The 21,347-nt window shown below is 39.8% G+C and overlaps 1 long non-coding RNA gene across 1 annotated transcript; it reads left to right on the top strand.

The window, feature by feature from the left end:
- The first annotated feature begins 541 nt into the window (after positions 1-541).
- LOC135274185 (uncharacterized) lies at positions 542-20,327 on the top strand. The gene is made up of 3 exons (XR_010341968.1): positions 542-666; positions 18,894-19,011; positions 20,056-20,327. It is a non-coding gene; the product is annotated as an uncharacterized LOC135274185 (long non-coding RNA).
- The last annotated feature ends 1,020 nt before the right edge of the window (positions 20,328-21,347 follow it).

Raw genomic sequence — 21,347 nt, 5'->3', positions numbered from 1 at the left:
TGAGTCATATGTTTATTGAAAGAATCTTCCTAAGTAGATGCCATTCTCTCCATCCTCTCTTTTTCTTTCTCCCTACTTACCTCCCCCTTCTCCTCTATTAACTTTATGTTTTTTTTTTTTTTTTTTTTTTTTTTTTTCCGAGACAGAGTTTCGCTCTTGTTACCCAGGCTGGAGTGCAATGGCGTGATCTCGGCTCACCGCAACCTCTGTCTCCTGGGTTCAAGCAATTCTCCTGCCTCAGCCTCCCGAGTAGCTGGGACTACAGGCGTGCGCCACCATGCCCAGCTAATTTTTGTATTTTTAGTAGAGACAGGGTTTCACCATGTTGACCAGGATGGTCTCGATCTCTTGACCTCGTGATCCACCCGTCTCTGCCTCCCAAAGTGCTGGGATTATAGGCGTGAGCCACCGCACCCGGCCAACTTTATGATTTTTAAAAATTTCTGACAGAGAACTTAATCCTGGCTAACTTAAGCAGAAGAGAGAGAATGTATTTGTGTGTGTGTGTGTGTGTGTGTGTGTGTGTGCGTGCACGAGCAAGCCAACTTCTTTCCATTTGCTTTAGACATTCAATCAGACTATGCCCAGTCTCTCTTGCAAATAGATATAACCATATAACAGAGTTCTGGCCAACGGAATGTGCAGAAGTAACATGGGCCCTGCCAGGTGGGTAGTAGAAAACCCTCTCATGGACACCTTAGCATTCTCTTTCTCTAATCTGCCAGTGAAGTGATGAGGACTCTGAGGATTTAGAGTGTAGCTATTTCTAGCTGTCAGTCTGTTATTTATGTTTTCTTAAATTTCCAGTCCACTGGGAAGCCACATGTGGTGGGTGAGTTTGAACACAACCAAAATGGTCTATACTCTGTGGAGTGGGAAAAATCCACTCACCATGGACTTGAATAGTGCAGCAATGCCCGGTTTCTCAAGTTCCCATACGCTTACCCTCAAATTCTGTACTTCCCTCATCGAGACCATTCACAAGTGGCTCCTGGGCTAGCCCAAGCCATGGACTGGCACCAGCCTGTAAATGAAAGTTTGCATGGCACTAATCTGGAAAGAAGCGGTGCCATGTTGGAAGAAATCTGGTCCCTGAGCCACTGCTTGGAGTGGAGCTGCCCAGAAAAACCAGGCAACCAGGGACACCTAAGTTGTCACTTTGATAAACAACAGCAACAAAAATCTATATTTTATTTAGCTTCTGAAATTAGGGATCATTTGACAAAATGTAACTAATAAAGCAGATTATAGGTACAGGAGTGCTTACCCTCTTCCTGCCAGAAAGCAATCTCTCTCCTGCCTGGGCATTAAAGATTAGGAAGCAGGAAACACACTGGATAAAAATAAGAGGAAAACCCCAAATCAGAGCTTGAAAATAGAGGTAAAAATGACATACTATTTTTTCATAGCACATTTTTTTCCTAATCACCAAAATGATGTACACAGTCACCCTCACTTTTGGCAATGTCTCCAATGCCTCCAGAATGAATGACTCAAGATGCAAAGTGGCCCTTGACTCTGGTGACGCCTCTGTGTCAGACACTATAGTCAATTTCACATCTCTCTCTCTCTCTCTCTTTCTCTCTCTCTCTCTCTCTCTCTCACACACACACACACACACACACACACAGAGAGAGAGAGAGAGAGAGAGAGAGAGAGAGAAATGTAGAAAAGTATTTGAGGGTAGGAATAAAAAACTGTTTTTTTATTCTCTCCAGTGAGAAGGGCATGAGCATACAGCTGAAGCGCCAGATAGTTTTACTGAATCACTTGGTAAATATGAACATCCTCATTTTGGTAGCCATGTGACTACATTATCTCCATTTTGCCATCCCTTTAGCCCCCACCTGCTCAGCTGCAGGACCTCAAGGACCCCCTCTTCAGCTTCCCTCTTCTACCCACCCATCAACTGCCAAGTTTCCCAGGAGTTCCTTGTTGGGCAGTTCTCTGGATGGCCTTGGACTGATCCTATTCCTGCTTCCATCTCTCTTGTAGTTCTCAAGAGTAACTGTAGAATGTGCAGAGAATGAAACAGCCTAGGATAAACAGGAACCAACCAGAACAGCTCAGGGTCTGCTTCATTTCTCCCTAGAAATAGGATGTTCTTTGGTGCTTTAGCCCAGCATGTCATGTTGTCCCTGGGATGTATAACCCAGGGCAGGCTCCATGCTGGGGTCCTTCAGCAGCAGTGTAAGTGAGGTATATGCAGATGAGGAAATTCTGTTCACCCCAGGGAGCTTTCCTGAGCCCTGGGGGACCAACTTGCAATGAGCTCTAGGCCTCTGTTGGTCCTTGTCTATTGTTCCCATCTGCAAATCATACATCCACGTCATATAACTTGTCGTGCTTAAGTGGAGCCTGTCTCAGCAGATTCGCACAAGCTGGTAACCAGCGCACAGTGAACCTGATTCACATTTCTCATCTACGCTCAGGACATGTTCACTTAATCTTTTCATCTCTAATCTGCTTTTGAGGTTTCCATGGGCATCTAAGCCAGCCATGTCTCTCATATAATCCTACTCCCTGGGATGCCAGCACATCGCCACTGCCCAGCAGGTATTGCATTTACCCTCTGGTCACCAGCCTGGGCATCAGGGAGGCACCACTGGAAAACAATGGCCTTCTCTCCATCACTCTATTGTGACAAGCCCATGGGCATCGGAATCAAACAGAATTAGGTCCAAAACTCCTATCTGCCACTTTGTGATTTTGGATAAGTCACCATATCTCTAAACCTATATTTAACCAGCTATAAAAAAGTGGGTTAATAGTAGCCCTGAAGTGATAGTATATGTTTCAGAATTAAATGAGAAAACATATGTAAAGCCCCCAGAAGGATAATTAGCCCATTTAGTAAGCATTTGATAAAGATTAGCCACCACAATTATGAACAGAACAACTATTGATGTCAACCAAGTTATTATAAACAATTATTGATGTCATGAGAGATGAATATTTCCTCTTCTGTTCTATACTACTGAGTTCTCAGTCCTAGACCTGGGTTTCTTGTAATCCTATGATAGTAAGATTTTCAATAAGAACTTCAGTCTCTTTCTATAGTCACTGACTCTTTATAGTGACATTTGTCCCACCTGCACATGGGACTCTGTGTTTACTGAGGTATGGACATAGGAAAGGAAACTTACTATTCCCTTTTTTTTTTTGTATATTTATTTGGCTGACTACCTAAACACTGGCATTTATTTTGATTTTTTTATGTAAAGGTACAAAACATGCTACTGATATTACTTAAGACGTGTACATGAAGAAAATATTTGTTTTTTCTGAACATTTGAGCCAGACAAACACACTTTCTGGTGATAAATTGTGCCCCAATGGCTTTTTCTGATGGAGAGGCTCATGGCTTATGGTGAAAGGCTGTAGCTGCCCATATTGCAGTTATTACCATATAAACGCTTATCTCTGTCATGGATGTGTATAATCATGAAATATGCTACCTTCCAAGTAGGAATGTGCAACAGATTGGTTTGCAGAACATTATTGCATCTATAGTAATGCAATGTTTATGGCTGAATTATCTTTTTCAGTATAAGCAGGTGTAATAATTTCCTCCTAATATGTCAGTATGAACTTTCCTAGACTTGACTAAAGGCCAAAACAGACGATTTTGCTGGCACATGTGAACAACCTTAGCAATCCCCCTGGTATTAGTATAACTTATGTATTACACTTTAAATATTCTTTCTATTCCAAGGCATAAAATAGTTTGAATATTTTTGACTGAATCAACTAATCAACTGATCAACAATTTGAGGGCTTACTTTTAAAATCTAGATTTTTGAAATCTGAAGAGGTACTAACATGCATCTTGCTTTCAGACTCAATAACCTAAATGGCATCAGTTTGGAAACTGTGGATGGCATGATGTCTCATCTCTGATGTAGGCAAAATTATCATGAAGGTGGGATCTTTATTGTTTACCATTGTATCTTCAGGGTCTGGGACTTATCAATTAATCATTTATTGAAAAGATTCACAGCTTAGTAAATACTTGTGAATTGAATTCTGTTTTTCTTTGGAGATTCTCCTTTCCCCATTGTGATCATCACCATGAGCCTGTGAGCTTGAATGTCCTTGCCAAGGACGACTGTGCCTTTCCCCCCATCTTTCACTCATGTGTTTCAACCCCCTTGTTTGTAGCAAGCACACTCACAGTGGTGCCTGTGCCATGGATATTTGCAATTAACAAGGAGCAAAAACCTTAAAATGAAAGAATAGTAATCTGGTAAACTTTCAGGCAGAATGATGAATTCTAATATCTGGTCCTTCTTAGAGCCCCAGTGTCGTACTCATTTGTGGTCACCAACTCTCATCTGCCTAATATTGCTCTGTTATGCTTACAAAGCAGCTAGATTTAATTGTGCAGGTACACTACTGTTTTCAAATAGCTATTTTCAATTACAAACAAAATTGGGTGTTTTAATGTTTTGAATTCAAGGGCCAACCTGTATACTTTCATGTACAGATTCTTTTACATATTTGACTCTTGATTGCTTCTTAATGAGGTATCTCATTTCCACCAGTGGTATTAGTCAGTGTTAATATTTGACCAGCATGCTGCATATCCTAGTTCTCTGAAAGATGCTGCTAATAGCTAAACCCAAACAAACCACGTCACTTTATTTAATGCTTATATTAATTTATTTGAAATATGGTTATATATTTTTAAGTAGAATATACCAGATTTAGATTCTGCCGAGAGTAACACAGATTCCAAGAACATTGGCTTAAACAGAAGTTTATTTCTCAAGCCTAGAGGTGGTATTCTAGCACTGCCTCTATGAAACCACCTATGATCCAGCTTACTGTTCCACCTAGGATGGAGATTCATTATTCAGAGTCTCAGATGGCGGCTGAAAACCCAGCAATCAAAATCTTATTTCACACTGCAGAATGAAGGGAAGAAAAAGGGTATTGTATTAGTCCATTTTTACACTGCTATAAAGAACCTGAGAATGGGTAATTTATAAAGAAAAGAGGTTTAGTCGACTCAGAGTTTTGCATGGCTGGGGAGGCATCAGGAAACTTACAATCACAGCAAAAGGCAAAGTGGAAGCTAGGTACATCTTATGTGGTGGCAGAAGAGAGAGAGCAGAGAAGTGTCACACTTGTAAATCATCACATCTTTTGAGAACTCACTCACTATCATGAGAACAGCATGGGGGAAGTCCACCCCCATGATCTAATCACCTCCCACCAGTTCCCTCCCCTGACACATGAGGATTAAAATTCCACATAGATTTGGGTGGAGACACGGAGCCAAACCGTATTATTTCACCCCTGGTCCCTCCCAAATCTCCTGGCCTTCCCACATTTTAAAACCTCATCATACCTTTCCAACAGTCCCCCAAATTCTTAACTCATTTCTACATTAACCTCAAAGTCCAAGTCCAAAGTCACACCTGAGACAAGGCTGATCCCTACCACCTATGAGCCTATAAAATAAAAAACAAGTTGTTACTTTCAAGATACAATGGGGGTACAGGCATTCGGAAAAGTCTTTCATTCCAAATGGGATAAATTGGATAAAACAAAGGGAATATAGGCCCCATGCACATTTTCAAGCCAGCGGGGCAGTTATTAAATCTTAAGACTCCAAAATAATCTCCTTTAACTTCATATCTTACATCCAGGACATGTCAATGCAAGAGTTGGGCTCTCAAGGCCTTGGACAGCTCCACCCTGTGGCTCCACTGGGTTCAGGCCCTGTGGCTGCTTTCAGAAGCTGGTGTTGAGTGACTGTGGCTTTTGCAGGCACACAGTGCAAGCTGTCAGTGGATCTATCATTCTGGGGTCTGGATGACAGTGGCTCTATTCTCAAAGGTCCACTAGGCAGTGCTCCAGTGTGAACTCTGTGCTTCAACCCCACATTTCCCCTCTGCACTGCCCTCATAGAGGTTCTTCATGAGGGCTCTGCCAATGCAATGGACTTCTTCCTGGACACCCAGGTGTTCTCATACATCCTTTGAAATCTAGGCAGAGGCTCCAAACTCTTGTCTTCTGTGCACCTGTGGGCCTAACACCATGTAGAAGTTAGCAAGACTTGGGGCTTTACCCTCTGAGTCAGCCTGAACTGTACCTTGGTTTTTAGCCACAGCTGGAGCTGGAGTTGCTGGGACATGAGGCACTATTTCAAGAGGCTATACAGAGCAGAGGGTACCTGGACTTGGTCCAGGAAACCATTTTTGCCTCCTAGGCCTCTGAGCTTGTTATAAGAGAGGCTGCCGTGAAGGTCTCTGACATGTCCTGGAAACATTTTCCCATTGTCTTGGCTATTGACATTTGGCTCCTTTTTACTTATGCAAATTTCTGCAGTCTTGAATTTCTCCCCAGAAAATGGCTACCACATGGTCAGGCTGAAAATTTTCCAAACTTTTATGCTCTGCTACCCTTTTAAACATAAGCTCTAATTTCAGACCATCTCTTTGAGAATTTATATGACTGTACACGTTTGGAAACAGCCAGGTCACATCTTGAATGCTTTGCTGCTTAGAAATTTCTTCTGCTGGATACCCTAAATCATCTCTCTCATGTTCAAATTTCCATAGATCTCTAGGGGAGGGGCAAAATGCCACCAGTCTATTTGCTAAAGCATAGCAAGAGTAACTTTTACTCCTGTTCCCAATAAGTTCCTCATCTCCATCTGATACCACCTCAGCCTGGACTTCATTGTTCATATCACTATCAGCATTCTGGTCGCAACCATTCAGCAAGTCTCTAAGAAGTTCTAAACTATCCCTCATCTTCCTATCTTCTTCTGAGCCGTCCAAACTGTTTCAACCTCTGCCCATTACCCAGTTCCAAAGTTGCTTCCACATTTTCAGGTATAGCAGTGCCCCACTCTCCTGGTACGAATTTTGTGTATTCATTTTCACATTGCTATAAATAACCACCTAAGACTGGATAATTTATTAAAAAAAAAAAAGAGGTTTAATTGATTTACATGACCCAGTGAGAGGTAATTGAATCACAGGGGCAGATTTTTCCTGTGCTGTTCTTGTGATAATGAATAAGTCTCATGAGCTTTGATGGTTTTATAAAGGGCAGTTCTCCTGTACATGCTCTTTTGCCTGCTGCCACATAAGACATGACTTTGCTCCTCCTCTGCCTGCTGCCATGATTGTGAGGTCTCCTCAGCCATGTGGAACTGTGAGTCAATGAAACCTCTTTCCTTTATAAATTTTGGGTATGTTTTGTGTATGCTTTTATTGGCAGAGTGAGAACAGAATAATACAGTTTGTATTATTTTGTAAAGTAATTTAATTTTTATTTTGTAATTTCACACTATGAGAAATGAAAAATCAGTTTTGCTCTTCCCTGTAAGTGCACATTATAGTTAATAAGCACCAGTTCATCATTGTATCAAAATGGTAACTAAAAATTCTCAATGTCAAAAGAATTTGAGACGTACTAACATTGACAATACCAATGGATTTTTTTGAATAGAGGTGAGAGTGGCAAGAGTTCAACTCTTTCCATCAAATGCAGTCTCTTAATAGCACTTTCACATAAAGATGATTATTTAATAAGATTGCCAAATCTGCAGCAATAAGACTGTCATCAAAAAGAAGTAGTGATGTACTGCAGAAAATACTTAACACATATATCCACAGGTCTCCTGGCTCATGTCTATAACCAATAAGAAGAGTAATAAAGAAAAAAAAAGTACCTGGGCTGTGAATAGATATTAAAGTTTGAATATTAACGTTCATGCATTTACTTGATTTAGGGACTGTCTTGGAAGCCTTCCCATTTGCTTTGTAATTCTGTTAGTCTTCGTTATCGGACTCCTTAGTCCTTACAAGAGAAAGGAATTAACAAGCAGAGATTGAGACCCCAGGAGTGTCGAGAAGTGACCTCCTCAGGGAAAGACAAAACAAACACAAAACAGAACTAGTTCAAAATTTTTTTGTGTGGAATTGTGAGACCATTTATTTCAGGGACATATGACACCAGGTGTCACTACAATCATCTTTATAATCTGTACCATTCAAAGGTAATCATAGTAATAAGCTCAGGTTATAAAGTGTATTGAATATCTTTTATGAAGTTTCCAAAGATGAATGATTCTTATTTTTTTCCCCATTTTTTCCTCACAATATTACAATAAACTGATGGCTTTAAAGTGTATGAAAAAGGAGCTGAAATGTAGTAAGTCCTCAGCAATGTTAGCTGTTATTACCTGTAACTTTTTATCATCTATAACTAGTTATTATTTGTAACTATAACAAATGTCATGATTGTAATTTGTCTTGGTCTGTTTCGTGCTGCTATAACAGAATACCATAGCCTGGGTAATTTATTATAAAACAGAAATTTATTTCTCATAGTTCTGGAGGCTGGAAAGTCCAAGATCAAGGCCCTGGCATCTGGAGTCCTCACATGGCAGCAGGCAGGAGGGCAAAAAGGGAATGAATGCTGTTTTTTTCACATGATGGAGAAGAGAGTGAATCCACTCCCTCAAGACCTTTTATAATACCATTAATTTATTCATAATGCAGAGCCCTCATGACCTAAACACCTTGAGAAAGGCTCAATCTCCCAACACTGTTGCATTAGGGATTAAATTTCCAACACATGAATGTTAAGGGATGTATTCAGACCATAGCATCATTACTTCTTGGCTTGCCTCAGCCTTGATAATTATCAGTTTTAATGTCTTCCATTTCATATCAGCATATTCTGAGTCCATTCCGAAGGCACAATTAACCCAGGAGTTTTATACCAATTTGAGGTCCATATTGGCCCAGCTAGGTGCTCATTCTCTTATTTTTGTAGCTAAGAGTCAGAAGGACAGTATGAAGATTCCTCAAAAAATTAAAAATACAAGTACCATATGATTCAGCAATTACTCTTCTAGGTATATATGCACAAAAAGTAAAATAAATATTTTGAAGAGATATCTGCACCCTCATGTTCATTGCAGCATTATTCACAATGGTGAAGATCTGGCAACAAACTGTTCATTGACAGATGAGTGAACTAAAAAATATAGCATATGTATGTGTGTGTGTAAAGATATATATACACATAATGAAATATTCTTATAAAAAGAAGGAAATCCTACCATTTGTGACATATAGATGAACCTATAGGACATTATACAAGTGAAATAAGCTAGACACAGATAAATAAATACAGTATGATATCACTTATATGTGAAATCTAAAACTGTAAAACTTACAGAAGCAGAGGACAGAGTGGTACCTGCCAGGGACTGGGATATGGGAAGATACTGGAAGATAAATAAGTTCTGGAGATCTAAAGTACATCACGATGACTCTAGTTAATAATACTGCATCGTTTACTTGAAATTCTATAGCAGATTTTAAGTGTCCTCACTACATACACATACACACACAGAATGTAACTATGGGTGGTGGTACATATTAATTTGACTGTGACAATCAGGATACAATGCATATGTAATCAAATCATCACATTGTGCACCTGGGATATGTACAATTTTATTTGTCAAACATTTTTTTAAAAAAGAAATACATTAAAAAATGTCTTGTAGGTGTCTGTACATGGATTAAAACCACTCCAACTTTAAGAGCCTTATGCAATCAGATCACTGAAGTTGCTTGGTGACTGAACACTTACTTTTCTAGTTATGGCACAGTTCCATGTGCCAACAAACAATTCAACAAATAAGTGTGCGAGGACAATAGGTTGCCATGGAAGCCAGTATCGCAATGCCTAAAGTCATCTAGCTCTATGACAGTGACGCATTAATGAGATGTTTCAGCAGTTAGTGTGCTCTGGAAAAGTTTGTGCCTGCAAGGCTATGTATGTTCCCCTCTTAACACTTAACATAAGAATCTCATTTTGAGGTAGTTACTTTGTACATCATCATGTGAGATAAAATATAGATGGATATTTTCATAATGCATCTTTTTTATAAAAAAAGCAGATATTGCAAATGCATCACTTTATTGTTCTTGTTATATATCCTGTGGGTGTAAGAATAATGGTTCCATTAGAGTTTTATGTATCTCCTGAACCAGGGAATGGTCAATTATTGGCAACAATCACATTCCCCACACCTCCCTAATGGCTAGTGGCCCACACTGTAAATTAAGTACAAGACATAGAGCAAGCAGAAAATGTGGACCCCTGCTTTGGCTAATTTAAAAGGTGTTTCATAACATTAACCCTGCATGGAGAAATTTCTGCCAATTGCCATGGTACCATAGGAATATGTGTAGAGTATGGATGTCAGTTTTGGGTGCTGCGTTCTGAGACTGTTATTAACTATCTGGTTGGTTACCGGGATAATGAAGGATGTGGAAACCACACTAAATGGCTGAGTGACTGGTTGGAGGAAATGGGATGATTTCACTCAGATAAAGGAAAATTTGGGGAAGACATCACAGCTGCCTTCATATATTTGAAAGCCTGTGAAGGAAAATTGACAAAGTCTGTTTTAAATGGACTTTGAACCATGGTTAGAAATGACTGGTGTTCAGACTCCAAATAAGAAGGAGCTTTAAGATAATTAGAGCTATCCAACAAAGCAATGGTCTACTCTGCAAAGAAGTAAATGGTCTACTCTTTAATATATTTCTTTGGAAATGTTCAAACAAACCTTGACGAATGTGGTTGTGGATAGGTTTATTATGTAGCAGGGGAGTTAGACTAGATGAGATCTTGGGTTCCTTTTATCTTAGGATTTATCTGACTCTCTCTCTTTCCCTCATGCCTCTGTTGTTTTGCTTTTGCACATTATCCTGAAATAGAAAGAATCTTCAGCAAAGAAACAGAGAGATGGACGATAATATTTCATTCATTCCACAGCCATACCTGTGTAACTTACTTGTGCAAGCCACCCCTATTTGGGAGAAATTCATGGAGACTGTGGATGCTTGTTTTTACAAATTGGTTCCTGTAATATCAATAAAAGAATGAATTAAGATCATACCTAATGGCCTCTTGGAGTTGATCAGACCAAGGAGGCTTTTCTTCCTGTCATATGCTACAAACCGACTACTAGATGTGGTCTCATGTCACCTTTCTGTTTTTTGACCCTCACTTAACTTCAGCTCAGTGCACCTGGTCAATAGCATAGCCTACACAATCTTAAAAAAAAAATTGCAGTTGCAAACATCTCAGAATGCATCCTTTTAGTTCTGATAGCCTAGTTTCAAACTTTTTGGAATTTTAAGGTAAGATTTATTTCCACTAGAAAAGTTGATTGCAGAGTGCTGGTGAGCTCCCATAATTGAAAGTGTTAGGGGTCACTTGTGAAAGGAGGTAGAGCTGGCAGCTCTGCTCTGACAACTGAATAGATTTGCTGTTTAGTAACTACATCTTCACATTTGGTGAAATCGCCATCTCTGGCCTTGGGCCAAGTGCTCTGTGAGTTGGCAGAAATGATTTGTTCAGAGGCTGTTTTCACATAGCGCGTTCAGATTCCTTCACACTTAATTGGCGTGGCAATTTTTCTATTTAGGCTTAGTAGAGGCTTTCTCTAGGAGGGCGTGGCAATGAGGGGTTGGGATTGTATTATGTCAAACTGTGTGTTCCAGTTTTTGGCCAACGATTGGAAATTGCCAATGTGAACATTGTAGAACAAATGTGTTCTACAAAGGTTTCTTAAATTCATTTCAACTTTGAAAAGACAATGTATGTTATATAGAACAGTTTTGGAGTTTCAGGAACTACAAAATATTTGGAAAACAAGACAAGACCTGCTTAGGTTTTTGGCAAAAATGGATATTAATTGAGAAGTTATATAGACAAAATAATGCTTTGATAAAAACAATAGCAGTGCTGTACTTTCACTACTTCTTTTGAATTGAAGAGAAAAAAACAGAAGAAACAGGCTGATGTCTGCTGTTTGGTGATTCTATTGGCAGAGGTAGTGAGGAAAAAGACTGAGTTTGCTTTTAACCAACTATATATCCCAGGAATGTATAGATATGGTGTGGCGGTAACATGCTGAAAGTGTTCTTAGTATTTGTCAAAAAGAAGGGAGTCTGGAAAAGGAAAAGCTCTCCAGCTTGGGTTATTGGGATCTAGATTGCATTTCTCACCCCGATAGGGTGTTCTTTGGCCCTTAGACCTGCCAGACTGTGTCTTTGTGGGTTGACTACAGGCAGCTCATTGCTCTTGTTCTCCAAACCAAAGTCAGCCTATGTCAATCTCATTTCATTTACAGCTTTGTGTGAAGCCATTCTCTTCATTATTTTTGACACACATTCTTATATTAGATCCATATGCTTATTAATTCCAAGAGAAATCCAGTGGAAATCTGATCGGGGCAATTTATGACTCCTCAAACCCTGGAAAGAGTATGAAAATCTTTTAATAATAAAATACAATATGCAGTTATTCCAGAAATTTTTGCTCACTTATCTTCATAACCATAAATTATTTCATACCTAATTACAAACAGGCAGACTGAATAATTGTCTTCATTGAGGGATGTTTGACACTGAGAAAATATAGCCTTATTTTATAAACCTTTTAATGTTCAGACTATAAATATGTCACAGCTTAAGGAGTACTGCGTCTTTAAGTGTATTAAAGTCACTCTTGTGTAACCAAACATAATGGGATTTTTAAATGAATTATAACTAAAGTACTTAACAAACAACTTTTTAAACTTTCAACATGTGTAAAGCTATTTGAAACTGTCCATTTCATGTTAAATGTCCAAAGTGTATTTTATTCTTAGCCATTTGGCAAAAATTTATATTGGTGGAGGCTTTGTCAAGATATAGATTTAATAGAAACAAAATTTTTTGATAGAAAATTTAATACCTGTTCTCCCCTCATACGCGTAAGTCATCACATCGATGAGGTGTCAGAGCTCTGTTTATGTTTGGGAGAGTTTTGGAACAAAAGCAATGCATATGCATTTAATGTAATAAGAGGATTGGCCGTCTGTATTCTGGTGCCTGGGAATGAAATAATGAAGTTGTAAAAACGCAAGCCCTTTCCTTCTCTTTGAGATCTCAATTCACACTGTAGAATGACTGTCTGGACCATGGAAAGTAAGAGTCTGTGTCTTTATCTAGTCAATCATTCATTCACTGCCCTGTGTATCTTATTTCAGAATTCTTATGTCAGATTGTAATAGCCAGTTTATATAAATCTTCAGTTGACATTGAGATTGGTTCTTAAACTCTAGAAGAGCAAGGACTCTATTTGTTTTGATCACCACTGTGTTCTGGAAAATAATAGTTCAATGAACATGTTTTGAATAAATGAATGAATGAATGAATACACAGTTATTGAAGTGTTGCTTGTTGGAATTTGGAAGTATAAGGACAAGCAAAGAGCCCCTGCTGTCAAGGAGCATACCCTTCCAAAGAGAGAATGATTCCATCAGCTTGTGAAATCTGGGGAGCTTCAAAGAGAAATGCAATGAATCCAAGCACCATCTGCTGTTTGCTTTGGTGTTTAACAGGCAGTGATATTGTACAAGAAGTACTGCCAGAACATCTAGATACAGCATTCTAGGCCTGATGGTTCTAAAGGTGTGTTGACCTGTCTTGGGCCTAATTTAATCATGGGCAGAAGGACCCTACACTCCTAAATTTATGAGAAACCACAGCATTGTAAAGTCCTTTTGGCAGCAGTAAAAGGAATGCCACCTTCATCTGAAAGAGGGATATGTTGGCCATGTCCATCAAAATCCATTGAGATGACACAGTCTGTGCAGTGGCATGAGGAATAATGTGAATGACCCCACTAGGGAATCACTTTGCAGTGTCTGAGCCCTGCTTTCAGAATAGAATGTTTTCTATTGAATTTATTGCAACACCAGTAGCCCAAGGTCCCAGGTGTGTGTATTCCAAGCCTAGACTGAGGCCTTTGTTATAATCTTCATGGATTTTGGGTCAAGGAGGAATGAGTTATTGAGCTTGGGTGCTCACAAATCTCAGCTGTGAGTTCAGTGAGCTAAGAAAAACTCAACCTAAAAGAAATTATTGAATCTCATATCCTTAAGCATAGTTCTATTTCAACAATGAGAAATAATCTACTACATGAAGCAAAACCTTCTTTATCACTGGAATTAATTATTACAACAATTTGAAAAGACAAAAAATCTTCCGTTCTTTGTACACCTTCTCTGATGATATATTCTAAATTCAGAGTATAAGTGTGGGAACCAAGTCAATATTTTTATTTGGTAAATAACAAACATCTCAGCCAATGGGTGAAATTCTAACTGAAGGAAGAGCAAAGGATTTAAGTGGTTCTTACCTTGTTCCCCTACTGCTTGTCGTTAAAAAAAGCCAGATCTTTCTCTTTGTCCAATGGCATTTTCTTCTCATCAGAACATCAGGAAATATGAAACTGAGGTAGGCTGGGGTTCATGCTTTTCACTTCATCTTTCTGATACCACTTCTGTGATTGCAGTTATTCTGGCTATAAAATTCATCCTTTGGCCTAGATGATGGTGAGAGAGAATGCCCCCCTCCAGCTATTTGAGATTGTGGGTTGTTATCATGGATTAATGAAAGATTACAAAACAGAACAGAGCAAAACAAGCAGGGCAGGTGGTACTGGATGGGATGGTCATCTGCTGGGTTATTTCAAAGAAGGGCTCCATAGGGATATTTCATAATACAGGAGAGTTTTGCTGAAAAATATGTACTTTCATTTTTCTTCCCATCAACTTTGCCCTCTTGTCTCATCAACTCATTTCCAATAAAATTGATTGTCTGGTGCTGCTATGCTTCAAAACATTGAGAGACCTCTGTGGATTTCTCTTTTTGCCTTATTTATGATAGTAAGAGCCAAAGCACACAGGGCCCATTGAGTGTATCAATGAGAGAAGTCAAAGAGAGTTTGTTTTATGCCCGGAAGAATCCATAAGTTTATTGATTTTACTTTTTAAATTTAAGAACTAAATATTTTCCTTTTTCTAAAACTCAATGGATAAAAAGTGATGTGAATAAAGTCCAATGGGTCAGCAAAGGAGGTTACACTGAAACAATGTTTCGCATCAGCTGTTATCATTTCTGTATGCGTGTACACACATAACATTCAGAGGATGAAGCACATCAGTCATAACAGCAAAGGTCTCATAATAATTCAAGACTTGGGGAGGCCACAGAATGCTCCTATTGTGTTGCATATTGGACTTGATCTCTGATAATTTAAAGTCTGGCTTGGCAAGGTTACGTGGAGATGACCTCGTGCAGCTGGACTCCTCGGATCGCCTCCATTACTCTCTCAGAGCCCTGAGACAAAAGATCCCTTTCTATGTGTACGGTGTGGAAGGCAAGTTACTTGATCTTCTCTGTTAAATCCTCATCTTCATGAAATAGGAATCTCTTCCTTCTGTCTCTGGAGCATAGAGATGAACATTGAATCAGCCAAGCAAGCTTCCTTCATCTTAGATAGGATAGTATAGGGATCAGAGCACAGAGTCTAGATCCAGAGTGCTAGCTCCAACTACTGGCTTTGCCATTGACCAGCTGCCAGCGGGGAGTAAGTTCTATGAAGCTAGGAGCAGCAGGAAAGGTTCTGCACCTATAAGATGGGGGGATAATGGCAGGCTGTGCCTGAAACAAAGTAAGTGCTGCAGGACTCATTGTTATTAATACTGTCATTATTCACTCGTTCATTCATTTCTGAATCCAATAAATATTCCCTCAGTGCCAACTGTATACAAGACACTGTGTGCTAGGATCTAGGCTATAGTGGTTAAAATCAGTAAGCTTTTTCTTTCTCAGAGATTCTAATTTGGCATGAGGAGACAATCTGTAAAAAAAAGTCGACATATTATTAAGATAATTTCAGATTTAATAAGTGCTAGTGATAAGTGTGATAAGGAGATAAAACAGGATAATTAGAGAATACATGGTGGGGACTTCCTTGGATCGAGATACTCAAAGATGCCCCCTCCCAGGATCGAAGCAATTTTACCACTAAGAGAATGAACTATGGACTTCAAGGCCCTTCTTGAGCCCAGGGCCCTTCCAAGGCTGCAGATGTGTTTTTATGTGTAGTTATGTGCTTCTTTTCACTAAAGATTCCCAAAGATGTATAAGCTTCAGACCCCATAAAACCTGGACATGCCTCTGCTGGTGCAGTGATAAGTGAGGAACCACTTGATGGTAAGTGGAGGCAGCACGTCCCAGAGGAAGTGCCTTCCAGGTAGCGGCAGCCAAGAGCTTCAATTTGGAGGAAGGTCAAGAGGCCCGTGTATCAAGGGCCGAGGAAGCTTAGAGAGACAGGCAGGGCCTTGCTAACTGAGCAAGCGAGCTCTTCAGGTTTGTCCTAGGTTGCTGCTGTGGGTTGAAGGTGTCTCCACCCAAAGAGATACGTTGAAGTCCTAAGGCTCCGTGTCAGAATGTGATCTCATTTGAAAACAGCATCTTTATTGATAGAGTTAAAATGAGATCATTAGGGTGGGCTTTATAAAAAAGCCTGGTGTCTTTATGAAAAGGGGAGATTTGGGCACAGAGACAGCCATAGAGAGAAGATGAAAAGAGACGCAGGGACAATGCCTTTTGAAGCAAGAGGAGTAGAATGATTCCTCTATGAGCTGAGGAATGACAAAATGACTAGCACATCACAGAAGCTAGAGGAGGCAAAGAGGGATTGTCCTACGGGTTTCAGAGGGGCCGTGGCCCTGCCAACACCTCAATTTCAGACTTGCCCCCCAGAATTGTCAGACAATAAATTTTTGTCCTTTAAAACCACCCAGTTTGTGGTATTTTATGATAGTCCCTAGAAAACAAATACAGATGAAAAAGACATTGGAGGATTTTAAACTATGAGTGACAGGATTTACACAGACATAAGATGACACTTGCTTTGTAAACAGTACAGTGAAAGGAAATGGAAGAAAATAAACCAATCTAGGACTTACAGGGATCCAGGTCTTAGGTGACATTGGCAGGGACTCGGGTCAAGGCTGTGGAGACAGATAAAAGTAGATAGTCCTTGTTGAGGTAGGAGGGAGAAAAAAAAGGATAGAAAAAAGTCTATGGTTCCCAGATGAACTTCAACAATTGACCTGATGAAATTTGCCAGTGGGTTGGACATGGGGAGTAAGGATGACCAAATCCTTGAGATTTTCCATCCATCTTACCTAGTACGTGGTCTGTCTTCTAGCTGAGAAACATTCATAGCGCCTCTGAAATCCTTACTCACCAATTTCATGGCACCATTTCACTTAGTAATCTCTCTTGTTTATTAACTTTAATAGCGTTGTAGCATTTAGTTCCCATGCTACGAGGAAAGCTATTATGCCAGATGGTTCCACAAATAATTATCGTCATATTTACATGAGCGCACTATTTATTTTTGCCGATTACTGGTGCAGTTTTGAACCCATTAAAGCCCTCAAGCTCTGCCAATAGGCACCTAAATAAGGCCCTATAATCTTGAAGAAGAATTTAGTATGTGGTTGTTGAGCTACTAAACTCTCCCCAGCTACACTACTGCTTCAGTCATTGAGAGTTTAATGGAGGAGAAAATCAGAATGTATTGATTTTCTCTTCTGTCCCTTGGAAGAGGCATTCCAAGTTGTTTTTATGATGTTTTGAAGCACACGTGACAGTGCCTTTTAAGGATTAGAGAAAATCCAAATCTGCTACATGAGCATAGAGCCAGCTTTCACTTGGGGTTTGGCTCATAGCTAATGTAAAGCCACGTGTCCGGAACAAGAGGCAGAAGGAAATTGGGACAGGCTTTCTCTCCTTAGAAGGCTGTGTGTGTGTGTGTGTGTGTGTGTGTGTGCGCGCGCGCGCGCACGTGCTCGTATGTTCATGCGCCAAGCATTCTGACCACAGGTCAGATTCAAGCACTGAGTTTTCCATGCTGATTTCAAGGATTGTACTTCAGCTCTGTGAAACTTTTGTCATTTGCTCACAGCTCCTTTTTACAATTTTGTATGTAAAAATATCACTAGAAATAACCCCTTATGGTTTCAAATTCCCCAAAAGCTACTGCCAGACACCTCTTCCCTTGTCCCTTTCCTTTTTTCCACTACCTTTTTTTTTCTCTCTTCCTCTCTATTAATTTAGATCAGAAGGTCATATATTTTCGGGGTCATGGATATGAAAGATTACAGAAATTTGCCCAAGCAAAAATGTTTTAATGATGAACATATGTCAAGGGGCCATAAGGCACTTTTAGTGAGTTTGTGGGCACAGACACTTTGTTGAAATAGAGCACTGGGATGGGAGTGGCTGAATCTGGGATTTATTTCTGACTTTTACGAGCTCTCTGACCCTCAGATTTTTTATCTAGGAAACATGTGGATAATGATCTATGTAGTGAAGTTCGGATGAAACAATATATGTGAAAGGACTTAACAAACTGTTAAGTGCTAGGATCAGGTGAGGTATTGCCATTAGGAATGTCTAAAATAAAATACTATACTGACTTGGGGCTAGGCACGGTGGCTCACACCTGTAATCCCATCACTTCGGGAGGCCGAGGCGGGTGGATCATGAGGTCAAGAGATGGAGACCATCCTGGCCAAAATGATGAAACCCTCATCTCAACTAAAAATACAAAAATTATCTGGGCGTGGTAGTGTGTACCTGTCATCCCAGCTACTCAGGAGGCTGAGGCAGGAGAATTGCTTGAACCCAGGAGGCAGAAGTTGCAATGAGCTGAGATTGAGCCACTGCACTCCACCCTGGGTGACAGAGCATGACTGCGTCTTAAAAAGAAAAGAAAGAAATATGATGGGATGAATGTGCGCAGATCTGTGGTGATATATCAGACAGCAGACACTAGTTATCTCTGGGGGAAGGACAAGCTGGAGGCAGCTAAGAGGAGACTTTGCATATTGAACTCCCATATTACATGACAGGGAGTTTTATATTCTGTTGACCCTTAAACAACATGGAATTTGAACTGCATGATTTCACTTATATGTGGATTTTCTTCAGCTGCTGTAGCCCCTGAGACATTAAGACCGACTCTTCCTCTTTCTCCTCCTGCTCATCCTACTCTTTGTGAAGATAAGAATGAAGGTCTTTGTGATGATCCACTTCCACTTAATGATTAGTAAATATATTTTCTCTTCCTGATGATTTTCTTAATAACATTTTCTTTTCTCTAGCTTACTTCATTGTAAGAATCAGTATATCATACATATAATACACAAATATGTGTTAATTGACTGCTTATGTTATTACTGATGCTCCTGGTCAACAGTAGGCTATTAGTAAAGGGTTTGCGAATTCAAAAGTTATAATTGGATTTTCAACTGTGCAGGGGTTTGGCATCCTTAACTCCCATGTTGTTCAAGCATCAGCTGTATTACTTTATTATAAAATAGAACTAAATAAAGCCTTTGAAGTTAAAAGTGTGATCACTAAGAGACTGTGGTCGACAATGGAGGACATGACAATAAATTCTGCTTTTATTATTTACCCAGGTTATATTTTTTCATGCATCTCCTCAGTCAGCAACAAATACTCCTTCAGTACTTTGTATAAATTCTGCAGTCTACTAGGTACTGATCCTCCCCAAAAATACAAAAAAATGTTTTCTTTGTAGATGGCATCCTTTGCAATGTTTAAATTCTTGTGACATCCTGGACTGAAAGGGAAACAAATATTTCCAATAGGATGAAGATAAAACTATATTTAAAGATAAAGAGGCCAGGCACGGTGGCTCATGCCTGTAATCCAAGCACTTTGGGAGGCCGAGGTGGGCGGATCACAAGGTCAAGAGATCGAGACCATCCTGGCTATGGTGAAACCCCGTCTCTACTAAAAATACAAAAATTAGCTGGGCGTGGTGGCACGTGCCTGTGGTCCCAGCTACTCAGGAGGCTGAGGTGGAAGAATTGCTTGAACCCAGGAAGCGGATGTTGCAGTGAGATGAGATTGCACCACTGCACTCCAGCCTGGCAACAGAACAAGACTCTCTCAAAAAAAAAAAAAAAAAAGATAAAGAATTGTGGCATGCTTGGTTACCTACTCAATGTTCATTTCACCTCCTTTTCTATAAAGAGGATCTTGATTGTGTTCAGACAGTGGCACACCCAGAACCTCAGGTCATGACCATGAGATCCTGTTGTGTCCTTTCTTGTTTCTCTTTTAGCTAAGATTATTCGTGTGACCTGGACGGGTCAGGGTGGGTCCTAGAGAAACCTTTGCTTTCTTACTACTCTTCCTTCTTCCTGCTGGAGTGAAATGTAAAGGGTGGATCCACAGCAGCCATCTTGCTATCCCAAAAGAAAAATGGAGAGAACAGCAGAAAAGTTGGCCTTAATGTTGTTGAACCACTGAATCAATGCTGTAAACAATCTATCTCCAAAATTTTTGGCATGTGAGAAAGTAAACTACTATTTGTTTAAGTTGGGTTGTCTGTTACCTGCAGCTGAATGTCTTCCTAATTGATACAGAAATGCATTTAAAAAATAGCATGTACACTTTTTAGTATGAGCTAAAATAATGAGTAAGAACACAGCACATTGAAACCCAATTTTGCATATGCAATCCCCAAAGAACCCTGGTACACTGTTGTAGAATATTAATGTAAAACCTAAGTTTGGGGAATGTCTCTGATAAGATGTTGGGAGACAGGAAGATATAGTGCCAGAGACTGAGCTATGGTGCTAAGATAAATTTTGGTTTGAAAGAGAAGAGCAAGAACATGCACAAAAATGCACAGTAGAACCAGGCTGTGGGCAGGAACACAGAGGCCATCTACTATGGTTGTATTTAATATGACTGCTGAGGACAAAGCTCCGATTTTTTTATATTGCCTGAATTCCTATCTAAAGGATCTGGAGAGTCATGCTTTACAAACCATAAATTCTCATCAGATGGGTTTTATTTAACCCCATATATTTTGACTTACTTTCCAATCTGACTGTGGCATAACATTATGTGACAAAAAAAGAAAGTCAAAATATTTGTGAGAGATGGGAAATTTCTTCTTCAAAGTTTATATCTTAGACTGCATTATAAGAGTTGCAATCTTTTGCTCTCTGGCCATTATCTGCTGTTAGCATAAACATATACCCATGTATATATGTTCTCTAAATCGGCTACATCTTAAATCAGCACACTCACTCCAGCATGTCTGAACAGAACTGGGCAAGCTCCAAACTCTGGTGCATGCCATTCCTTATTTGGAAACCCTCCTGACCTTCTCCTGACTAGTTTCCTCTTCTTCCTTGCCTTCTTTCCCCCTTATCTATTCAGGAAATTTCCAAGATTTTAGCCAATCAGGTCAAGCATAGAATGTGAGGTCCAGTTCTGGCCAATGGAAACTGGACACAGCAGTAGGGCGATTGTTTCAGGTTATAAAAGTTATAAATGTCCCTGTCTCCTTTGTTCAGGTGTGCTCTGTGGCAAGACTGCTGGTGAGTTGCACCCTTCCTGCAG

Source organism: Aotus nancymaae, unplaced genomic scaffold, assembly GCF_030222135.1.
Source record: "Aotus nancymaae isolate 86718 unplaced genomic scaffold, 86718_ANA_hifiasm-v0.15.2.pri h1tg000011l, whole genome shotgun sequence".
NCBI classification, from domain to species: domain Eukaryota; kingdom Metazoa; phylum Chordata; class Mammalia; order Primates; family Aotidae; genus Aotus; species Aotus nancymaae.
This window is presented reverse-complemented; position numbering and strand designations above follow the sequence as displayed.